The 10,774-nt window shown below is 35.5% G+C and overlaps 1 non-coding gene across 1 annotated transcript; it reads left to right on the forward strand.

The window, feature by feature from the left end:
* Positions 1 to 10,465: 10,465 nt before the first annotated feature.
* On the forward strand, positions 10,466 to 10,573 carry LOC125493000 (small nucleolar RNA R71). The gene has a single exon (XR_007269384.1). It is a non-coding gene; the product is annotated as a small nucleolar RNA R71 (small nucleolar RNA).
* The last annotated feature ends 201 nt before the right edge of the window (positions 10,574 to 10,774 follow it).

Below are 10,774 nucleotides of genomic sequence, written 5' to 3' on the forward strand. Positions count from 1 at the left end.
AATTTTCAACTGATGTTTTTTTCTATGTGTTGAGAGACTATTATTAGGGTTTACATTAGAGAGAAAAACACCTTAGTTTTGCCAAAGATTTGAGATTCTAGATCATAGTTTGTGATTCCTACATATTTAAGGTACTTTTCAATTTAATCAGTTTTATAGTTTTGGTTTTTATTCTATCTTTTGTTTGTTATTCTTTGTTCTTCCATATTATTAGATCTCATATTTTATTAGAACTATTATTCCTTAATCATGTTTAGCCCTAGATTAGTTATATAATTCATGTATTTATGCTTAGGATCCATGATTAATGAGTAGTCTCCTATCTAAGGTTAGGGTGAAAGTATGGATTAGGGTTTTAATGTATTGTTAATGTGATTGTGATGATCTAATGATGATCAGGCATTGATTTTGACGTTTTGAGGCCTTAGGATATATATTGATCACATTTATGCTTTGGTATTTTGGTTTCAAATGTTCTTAATCCAATTGTGAACTCTTTGATCATCCCCATGAATCAACTTATTATCTAGGTGAAGATATTAGGTAGAAATTAAGAGGATCCTTTAATAGGGTTTTTGTAATTCATTGAATTTCTTAATCAATTGACTAAAAACCATTCGAGAGAGGATTTACCTGATTCATTTAGTGATTATTCTTAAGGACCATTCGAGAAAGGACTCGAGTACCTTAGAGAAAACTAAACCGTGCATAATTGTCGCCTTTAATTTGAATCACAATCGTATAAATTATTGTTGTCCACTTTAATCCATACTAGTAACCTTAACTCTATGTCTCCCTATTTGAAATTTCATCTCGTGTTATTTGCTAGTTCTTTGGTAATAGTTAGTTTAGTTGTTACCAAATCATTTTTAAACCCCCAAAAATATCCCTCAATTAGCTAGGTAATCTAGACTTGATTTATTTTGATCAAATTCCATTTTCCTTGTGGGTCGACCCTTAACATGCCTTAAATACGTTCTTGGTAATTGATTGTTAGGTTTTATAGATTTTGTTTGAAAAGCAATTTTTGGTGCATTAACGACACACTAAAAAACATCTTATCATAATGGGGTCGTTGTCGGGGAAATTGTGCTATTGATTGATGTTTTCTTAAGTTTGAAATTGCTTATTTTTGACTTTTCTTTATTGGTTTATTTTTTATCTTGTTTTTATTTTATATGGTAAGTGCTGTTTATATGAGTTTAGGATTATGTATATATAACTTTTTTAATTTTTTTCTTTTTTAAATAGAATTTGGAAAAATGGCAAACGTCTTTTTTCCACAATATGAGGATGAACCATTTTGGAATTATTATAAGATATTTCAGAAAACTCTTCTAACTAAGTATAGACTTTATATTTGGGATATGTCTAAGGCGATGTATGAGGGTTTGATTATGCATTCAAGAGAAATGGTGGAGTCTATGTTTAATGTTGAATTTCGATCCCAACACTTTGATGAAGCATGGAGTCTTTGGGCGGCTATCAAGAGACATCTATGAGTGGGACCATGGAATTACTAATTTTTCAAATTTAGAAGATGTCTCTAGCTGGGAACTACATATCTATTCTAAAATTCTTGATTCGCTCGAAGAAAATGTCCTTGTTCAAAAGGTGTGATTATATATATGATGGAAAACTTTGTCGAATATAGCAAAAGATCAATCGAAATGTTGAGTCAAATTCTAAATAATCAAAATCACTCTTGCGTGCATAAGTAGAATAAATGCTATTTGCTGCGGCGGTATTGCTGCGGTTTTACCCATACGCAGCAATATATCACGGAAAAAGAAAAGAAAAAATATAAAATAGACATATTGCTGCGGTTTCGACCGAAAACCGCAACAATATGGTTTGAACGAAATTTTTTTGAATTTTTTTGACTATTTGACCAAACATATTGCTGCGGTTTCTAACCAAAACCGCAGCAATATATTAAAATAATATAAAAAAATTATTATTGCAACCTATTGCTGCGGTTCTTACAAAAAACCGCAGCAATAGGCTTTTTTAAAATAAAAAATGCATAAAGCCCAAATAGGGTTTTGTTCCGTCATTTCTTCCTCATCAGCTGTTAAGGCAAAAAAACTATTTTTCTCTCTCTTCTCTCTCTCCTCTCTCTCCTTTCTCTCCTCTCTCATTTCCGGTTTACAGTCGGACGGTTCTTGAGACCGTTCCTTTTCTCTCTCTCCTCTTCCTCTCTCTCCTCTTCCTTTCTCATCCTTCCTCTTCACCGGCCATTCTTCGCCTGTGTTGCTCCTTCGCCGGTTTTTCTTGATACAAGCCGTTTTGGCTTCGTCGCTCCTTCGCCGGTTTTCGTTGGATTTCGTCGCTCCTTAGTCGGCTTTCGTCGCTCCTTAGTCGGCTTTCGTCGCTCCTTCATCGGCTTCGTCTCTCCTTCGTGGTGTCGCCACTTTGTACACTCTCCGACAGCCGAAAAAAATCTTTCGACGCTCTCCACCCCGGAATCAGCTCCGTTCTATGCTCCTTCGTCGCTCAACTCCGCGTTCGCTCGACTCCTCTTCGTCGACCGTGCTTCACCACTGCCGTTCGAAGCTTCACCACCCCGTTCAACTGTTTTTGAAGATTAACGTTTCATAGTTTGGTGATTTTTTTGTTTTTTTTTTTTCGATTTTTAGATTTTTAGATGTAATATATTTTTTTTGTTTTTTGTAGTTTTTAATTATAGTTTCTTAATTTGTAGTTATAGCTTCATCAGTGTGGTGATGTAGTTTTTATTTTTTTTCGATTTTCATTACATTTTCTAAATTCTGTAGTTTCTTCCTTTCAAACAATTCTGTAGTTTCTTAATTTTTTTTGTTTTAATTTGTTTATTAGAATTTTTATTTCACTTTTTAAATTTTTTAGTTTTTCTTTTGTATTGTTGTTGTAACAGTTGATTGTTGTAGCTATGTAACATATTATAATAATAGTACTTTAACCACAAAAAATTTATGCCTCGAAAAATTAGAAACTTTTTTTTTTACCTGCCCAACGTATATTGCTGCGGTTTTAGGAAAAAACCACAACAATATGCTGTATTATTATGATATAAAATAATAATATTGTTGCGGTTTAAAACCGCAGCAATATAATTATTACCTATTGCTGCCCCCATAATTGATGCGCGCCCAAAACCACAGCAATATGCCACTTTTTGACCGCAACAAATAGCATTTATTCTACTAGTGGTGACTACAACCAATGAAGATAATGATTGGGATATGGATGAGAATCCCGTAGTAGAGGAATCATTTGATGAGAAAAGCTTACACTATAAAGTCTAATGATGTTAAAAAAGTAGTTGATGAGACTTTTGTTTCTACCCATCTCTTCATATTCCCTTTTTAAGAAAAATAGACTTAGTTCCTTCATTACCCATCTTATTTCCTCTCCTCAAAGTTTCACCATTGGAAGAGTCTTTCACCGCTTTAAACCTTCATAAGACTCAGATGGAAGTCATCGAGGATAGGACTGAGCTGAAAATTTGCAAGGACCATCAAAAAGAGAACTCATTGTTTTCTTCTTTTTATTTGAATTTTGATGTTTGTTCGTCATACTTTGTAGTATTTTCTTGAAAATTTCATTATTTCAGGCTGTCACTGCTTGGTAAGCATATAGACGCATTAAAATTTGTTCATGCTCTTTGTTTATATCATACCTATTTGATCCATTGTGAAATGTGTGCTAATGCTTATGACAAACTATTGAGATTTTTGTCAAATTATTTAGTGGTAAGGTATTTTGAAACCCTTCTGCTTATCTTACTTGGTTAGGATTTTTGCTTGATTTTGTGCCCTTACCTCATCCTTACTTTCTCTTTGCTTGGACACTCTGAGGTCGGAGTTTGTATTAAGCTTGGGAGAGTTATCATGTGCTCTCTGCGTCTCAACATTTCTTCCTCCTCTTTGTAATTTAGGTTCTTTTTATTGCTTTTGCATGTTAGGTTTGCATAAAGAAACACAATTTTTTTTCCTGCTTTGAGGGTAGCTTGGTTGCATGCATGATATATTACTAAGAGTGCTCATAACATGACTGGAGGACCTTCCCTGCATTTGGCTTGATGGTTTTGGAAGCCTTGGTGTGACTTTATGTGATCTTTCAGAACGATAACTTTTGTAGAGTCTTTTTGAAACTAGGTGAGTTAGTTAATTGGATTGACTTGTCCCTTATGCGAAGAACCCCGAAGGAGGGCCACAAACCGCGTAAGAGTCATTTACGACCCTCACCATTAATCCCCTAACTTGTGACTTCCATTTTAGGTCCCCAAGATTTCATAAGACCGAGCCAATAGAAGGATGATTTAGGGCATTTTATTTTGCTAGAATAAGGAGTTTCAAAGCCAAAAAGCCTTTTATCCCAGATAAATATTCACTTCTCAACCCATTTGAGCTTTTTTATCCTATTTTTGCTAAACCCTCATAATAAGCCATCTCCAAACTTTCCTCAAAGTGGAGTTCATGTCTACTTTGTGTCGAGTTGAGTTGTTTTCATATTACGTCTATGGTTGAAAGTGAGTTAATATGCGTGTATAATTGCAAAAGTTGAAGGAAATTACGATAAAAGGAAGAGAAAAAAGAAACAAAGATTGCTCTTTCTATTTCATTTGGATTTTTATTGAAAGAAAAGAAAGAGAGACCAAATTGATGAGAAGAAAAATATGTTCAAAAATTGAAAATCATATTGAAAATAAAAGTTATGCGTGAGATTTCGATTTGAGTTGGTGTTAGGACTAGCTTGGGGGAGTCTCTTCCCCCTAGTTTGTACTATGTCTTACCCTTTTTGCACCACATTCCCATATTGATATCCTTACCCTTAACTTACCTTTGTTACAACCTTGATAAAGTCCCTTTTGACTTCTAGATTAGTCTTGATCCATTCAGTAGTGGCGTGTGATATTTTGTGCAAGTCATGATAAGGGTCATCGAAATGTGGTAGATCCGAGCTATTATCGTTGAACATCCCTAGGGGGGATTCAAACTCGGGACTTGAAAGTGGGGAGGGGTGAGAAATCACTCCTAGGAAGCCTAGTTTTTAATAAGACTCAGTTTATTGGAAGATTGGATATCTTAAGTCACTTTTGTGCTTCCTAATCATCTTTCCTTTTGTGTTTGATTGGTCTACTAAATCTTGGTATGAAATCATTTAGCCTGAATGTCATGTTTGTAGCTTTGCATATAGAGCATTTAGGCTAGTGTGTTGCATGGTTTTTCTTTTTCATCTATTTCTCCTCTTTTCTTTCTTCTATCTCATTCTTGATTTACTCGAGGAGAAGTAAAATAATGATAAGCTTGGGGGAGTTCGATAAGTGTGTTTCTAATGCATTTTATGGAATCCTTTTAGCGCATTTTGATCCTCTTTCTCCCCTTTCTTCCCTCTTTATTCACCATTTCCCTTTCTATTTCATTCACTTGATCAATGTTGATCCTATTGGTACTTTGCTAGATTTTCAATCATTTTTGAGCAAATTTCTACTACATTTGTTTTCACCCTACTTTGCCATGTTTATAATATAAGTGGGACTAAGGCGACTACGAGTTGTAGAGTCGACAAACAAGGCAATAAAAATATAACACATGCAGAAATGGTGTGCTCACACCATGCCCCATGTCCGCTCGCACAAAGGAGCACATTGCGCAATACAGTGTCTAGTTGTAAAGTTGACCACTTTAATCCATACTAGTAACCTTATATCTAGTGTCTCCCTATTTGATATTTCTTCTCGTCTTATTTGTTAGTTCTTTGATAATAGTTAGTATAGTTGTTACGAAATCATTTTTAAACCCCCAAAAAAATCCCTTAATTAGGTAATTTAGACTTGATTGATTTTGATCAATCCCATTTTCCCTGTGGATCGATCCTTGATTTGCCTTTAATACGTTCTTAATAATTGCTTGTTAGGTTTTATAAATTTTGTTTGAAAAGAGATTTTTGGTGCATTAACGACACACTAAAAACCAAATAAGTGGTTTCATGGGGGCATCAGTTGGATCTGTTCTCGTCTCAAGTGTAACTAAGACATGTTTTATCTCAATTTCCTCCTATTAAGGTGATCTTATCCAAGGTACTTTTGGCTTATTGTAGTCTATTGACATGCTTTTTGCAATTTTCAAGTTCATTTTCTTTCGTATTAAGGGTTTGGTACAAATAGGTGATCAGAGTAGTTAAATTTAAAATTAATTTTATAAAATTTGTTTTTAACTTAGAAACCAATAATTCATTATGCATGTCAACAAGACTAACATGTTTCCTTTTTTTAAATTATTGCAATTCAATTTGCAAATCATAAGTCTTCATCTCATAATCATCAACCAAAGGACACACATCTACTGAACATCTTTAAAAACACTTATGTTAGAAGCTTTAGTTAGAACAAATTATTTATCTAATTCTTCGGCATCATCAATCAAAAGATTGAATGCATGCAACAATCCACATTTACATAAAGGTTTTGCTCAAAAATCATAACATAAACCTTTGCTTGTCCCAAACCAAAGCATGACATGAACTAGAATAAAATTGCTTCAAGCATTAGATAGGATATTCAGGCTCAAATATTTTCAATACTAAAATATTTTAAGCAAGCAAAAGTCAAATTCAGTTGTTCAGATCACCCTAACCACTAATCACCGAAGAAAAAAAATCAAATGCAACCACCTTAAATAACATCCAAATCTTGAAAAGGTGCTTACCCAAGTGTTATTTCTCTCAATTTTTCGACAAGTATAATATGTGCCCGAACACTCATCCACCCAAGCATAATATCCCTTCCCACTCACACTTTCATGTGTTTACAAAAATATAATATCAATCACGTTAATCACGTCGACTTAAACAACAAACTTACTCTTAAACTTTGGCAAATTGACTCATCATCAATCCAATAAATAATCAAATCGATAAATTGATAAATTGATGGCGGTTCGTGATAAAAAATCAAAAAAATGGAAATGAAAATATCTGGTGAAGATGATGTCTTCGATTCAACGGTGAATTCGACGTTCGTAGTTTGTCCTTTCGACAACGGATTCGACGATGAACAACGATGAATTCGACGAGAAGTCGATGAAGTTGGTGCGTTGCTGCACTGTTCGTTGAGGGTATTGTGGGTTTGAGAGGTAGGAGGGAAGAGCAGATCTGAAGAGGAGAGAGAGGAGGGATTAGGGTTGAGTGTTGAGTGAGGAGAAAGAGAGGAGGGCGTTGTGGGTTGAGAGGGAAGAGGAATTAGGGTTGCGTGAGGAGAGGAGAGAGAGAGAGAGATTAAGGTTTGAGAGGGCGCATAAGGGAAATGGGCTGGGTTTATAAGGTAAAGAAATGGGCCACGAGCGTACTAGGCCACGAGCTCCGTTTTTTTTAAACAAAATGAGAAAATCTTATTCGGTTCTAGGACCGCATAAGATTTCAATAAAATCGCATCAGTTTTTAATCTTATGCGGTCGACAAGAGAACCACATCAGATTTTTCTCCTAGCTTTCCTTCCCATATCTTTATTTGATTTTCTGATGCGATTTTGTAAAAAGCGCATCTGTTACTAAGTGACGGATAAGGTTTTTCCACTAGTGTTATTTAAGGAATGTTGTGGAAAATCCAAGAAAATGGGAGCAAAAAATACTAGTAACAAGACTAGATGTGGGCGAAACAACCGCCATGGCATCATCAACATGACCAAAACAATAACCAACTTTAAAGTCTCACGAACCAACCAATAATCGTCTTTTTTCGTATAATTTTCAACACTTTTTGAAATTTAATTAGTGAAGATCATATAGATGTTTCATTTTTTTTCAGTGTTATTTTTTACTTTTCACTTTATATTGTCTTCTCTGTGTACCAACATATATATTATTTCCAACCAACCCATAGATCAACCACACATCATATTATCAAGCTAACCAATGCTCCCCAAGCTAGCCTTGGGACAATAATAATTGTAAAGGATCAAGGTGTGTAATGTGATTAATATTAAGATAAAAAGTCATTTGGGTCAACGGGGCTAGGAGCGAAAAAAAATTCCTTTATTAACTCCGAGGCTCAAAATTAAACAAAGGAACGCCTCTATCACAATGCATGTCTAAAGTCACCACAAATCAAAGAGTACATTGTGAAATCGAGACCTGAATGCTAGGAGGAACTAAGACACAATAATAGATTAGATATAGATATAAATCCATATGCAAGAATGAATCCTCACAATCTAACCAGTATAAGCATGTTATCGAAGTAGACGCGTTGTCATCAAAATTCACTCAAGATTAAGGCAATAAGAGATCACAACACAACATCATAATCACAAATTCCTAGCCATCCAATATAGTGAGTTAAATATTTTTTCAAAGCATAGTACAAGGCACAGGGAAGTAATCAACCATTCCATATTGAACTCGTATTTTTGGTAGTTTTTCACCTTTTTTGTGATTTTTCATTTCTTGAAAGCAATTAAATTAACTAATATAAATTAGAAAGCAATGAATGAGAGAGAAATACTTACATAAATCCTCCACCCAGCTGAACTTGGCAATGCCTCATTGCAACAAGGAAAAGAAAGGGACATGGACATCAGTTGTCCATCAACCTACATGCAGAAGTTTTGTAACTTATTGCTTTACCACCTCTTGCATATTCGTGTGCAACCTGTGTTGGCCCTCAATACTAGGGTGGTAGCCCTCTTCTGATGAATTCGTTGCATATTAAAGTTGGGGCTTATTATACATGTTAAATCATCAGTGTTATACCCAATTGCCTTCTTGCGAGTCTTTAGAATCGTGAAAAAAGTTCTTCATTTGCAACAGATTTTTTAAGATACGTACATCCTTTGAAGTATCACGAGAGAGATGGGATGGGGCATGGTTAGTTCATCAATAACAATAATTATATAGCATGCTCCCTCTAGCATTGGGATTTTAGGAGCGTTGGTGAGGCTAAAATTAACCTTATCATCCATCACAGTCAATGATAGTTTCCCACTTTTAATATCTATGACAGCTCCATCATTGTGGAGGAAAGGTCTCCCAAGGATAATGGGTGCATGGGCATCTTCTTCCATGTCTAGTATGAAAAAGTCTATAGGGATAGAGAATTTTCACCGACTGTAACATGAACATCCTCTAATATACCTAAGGGTATTTCACATAACAATTAGCTATTTGCAGAGTATTGATTGTATATTTTAGGCCACCCATGTTAGTTGCTTGCATATAAAAATAGACATGACACTCACACTGGCACCCAAATCATATAAAGCTTTGTCAGAAAATATGGTGTCAATGTTACATAGGATAGAAAAACTCCCTAGATGTTTCAATTTAGGTGGAAAATGGTTCTCTAAAAGGGTGTTGCATTTAGCAATAAAAGCCATAGTTTCCACTTCATTGAGAGACCTCTTCTGCATAAGAAGTTCTTTTAAAATTAATAATTCAGTAAACGGAACTCTTACCTGCAAATTTCTTTAAAACCTCTAAAAACTTACTCTAATGGTGGTCAAGTTTTTTTTAGCATCTGATTAGGGAATGGTAGCTTGATCATGAGAGTCGTTGGTTTGTACTTAGTCACCTCCGTAGTCTTTTCCAAGCACTTCCTGTGGTTTCTTCACAACTGATGATTCCACCTCTAGCATTGTCGGGATAAAATAATACACTCCACTTCGCAGGGTAATAACATTCTAGTGTCCCTTGGTTGGACGGGTTGCAATGGGAGAAAACCATGTGCTCTAGTAAATGTCGAACTGGAAATTTGTGCCATTTGAGTTTCTAGCATCTTGTTATGAGTATGTAGGGCCTTATGTTGGGACCAGAAGGCAGTAAACACTTTCTGCATACCCAAAATCATGTTTTCAGTTATGCCACTACAATGTTCGTAGGTAACGAAGGCTGTTGTGGTTGCTGATATTTCCCTTCTAGTCTGAAATGCATGTGGATTTTAGATGCAATATTGAAATGTTAATAAGGAGGTAGTTGCGGTTTTAACACATTAGTACTCTGATACGACAAGTTAGGATGATGCATCAACCCAGGGTTGTAAGTATAGGATTATGGATTGAATTGGGGTCGTTGGTGGCTTTGGAGTGCATTTACTTGATCGTATGACATCACATAAATAAATGAACAATCCCGGAGAATAGTGTCTAGCAATACCACAAGTGTCGTAGATAACTCCAGTTATACCCGAACCACTAGCCATGGCATGAAGTGGCATATGTGCAGAACCACCTAATTGCAAGCGGTCTATCTTTTCTGTTAAAGCTGCCAGTGGTCCTATGATAATGGACTAAGCCTCCACATCATGCTTCCCACCTTTCTTGGCAGGAGTACGAACATTGTTCCACTTATTGGCTGTCAGATGCTCCATAAAATCATAGACTTCAGTGAGGCCTTTCTCCATGAAAACTCCCCTTATAACTTTATCTATCGTGATATGTGTGTCTGGGTTTGTACCATTGTAGAAGACGTGGGTGACAAACCAAATTTCTAGACCATGATAGGGGCACAAATGCTGAAGACGCTTAAATCTTTCCCAGGCTTCATAGAGCGACTCCCATGGCTCTTGAGCCAAATGTAGTGATATGGTGTCTGATATCTGCAGTATTGGAGATTCGATAAAACCGAACCAAAAATGCCTTGGATTACTCATCCCATGTAGTGATAGATTATATGATTTTGTTATACCACTGCAAAGCTTTCCCTCTATGTGAAAACCCGAATAGGATAAAACAAATTTGATTAGCAAATACATTTGCTGATTTATGTGTAGCAGATATTGGAGGAATCTTTGCAGATGA

The sequence above is a fragment of the Beta vulgaris genome, chromosome 8 (genome assembly GCF_026745355.1).
Source record: "Beta vulgaris subsp. vulgaris cultivar EL10 chromosome 8, EL10.2, whole genome shotgun sequence".
Taxonomy (NCBI): domain Eukaryota; kingdom Viridiplantae; phylum Streptophyta; class Magnoliopsida; order Caryophyllales; family Amaranthaceae; genus Beta; species Beta vulgaris.